Source organism: Lolium perenne, chromosome 1 (genome assembly GCF_019359855.2).
Source record: "Lolium perenne isolate Kyuss_39 chromosome 1, Kyuss_2.0, whole genome shotgun sequence".
Classification (NCBI taxonomy): Eukaryota; Viridiplantae; Streptophyta; class Magnoliopsida; order Poales; family Poaceae; genus Lolium; species Lolium perenne.
The window spans coordinates 171,751,094-171,751,839 of NC_067244.2; the positions used below are offsets into that span (position 1 = coordinate 171,751,094).

Genomic DNA, 746 nt, shown 5'->3' on the forward strand with positions numbered 1-746 from the left:
AGACCTGATCATGCGGTGTCAAACTGACGATGATTACACCTATTGGTAATGCAGTAATGCTAGACCGCTAAGAAGGTAGCTAAGCTATGACGTGAAGTAAGTACTATCAAATAATATATAGCATCGAGTAAAGAGTAGGGTCGTTCTTCTGTCGCGCTCTGTTTTTCCTTTTACTACAGGGAGTCGTAGCATGTGGCGGGCCTCGCCGTGCTCCCTCTTCCCCACAGTTTGTGGAGGGAAAAGAGACGGAACAAAAAGAGCACCAAGCGAAAGAGCGGCAGTACATGCATGGAGCAAGTTGGCGCAAGATGAAAGAAGCCATGCCCGGTAACTGACGGAGGCGGTAATTTGGTCTCATCAGAACGTAACTCGGCCTACCAGTTGGTTTCTGATTGTGAATATTGCTTGCCACAGTACAGCCACAATATAATTAGGATTATTCTGCGTCAGGTAGCAAGACAGTCGATATGTCCGAGTGGTTAAGGAGACAGACTCGAAATCTGTTGGGCTTTGCCTGCGCAGGTTCGAATCCTGCTGTCGACGCTTTTTCTTTCGTTTTACTCCTTCCTTTTTGGGCCCCGATAGACAGGAAAGAACGAACTGCGAACCGTGCGCGCCTCAACACAAGGTCCATTGGGCTCGGCCTTGCCTTGCATCCACGCCACTGCAAACATCATGCGAATATATGGTCCACTACGCGCCTTCGTATAAAAATGATCAGCCCAATGAACATTTTTCAAATTTAA

The 746-nt window shown here is 47.6% G+C and overlaps 1 non-coding gene across 1 annotated transcript; it reads left to right on the top strand.

Moving 5' to 3' along the window:
• The first annotated feature begins 461 nt into the window (after positions 1-461).
• Positions 462-543, top strand: TRNAS-CGA (transfer RNA serine (anticodon CGA)). The gene has a single exon. It is a non-coding gene; the product is annotated as a tRNA-Ser (tRNA).
• Positions 544-746: the final 203 nt, after the last annotated feature.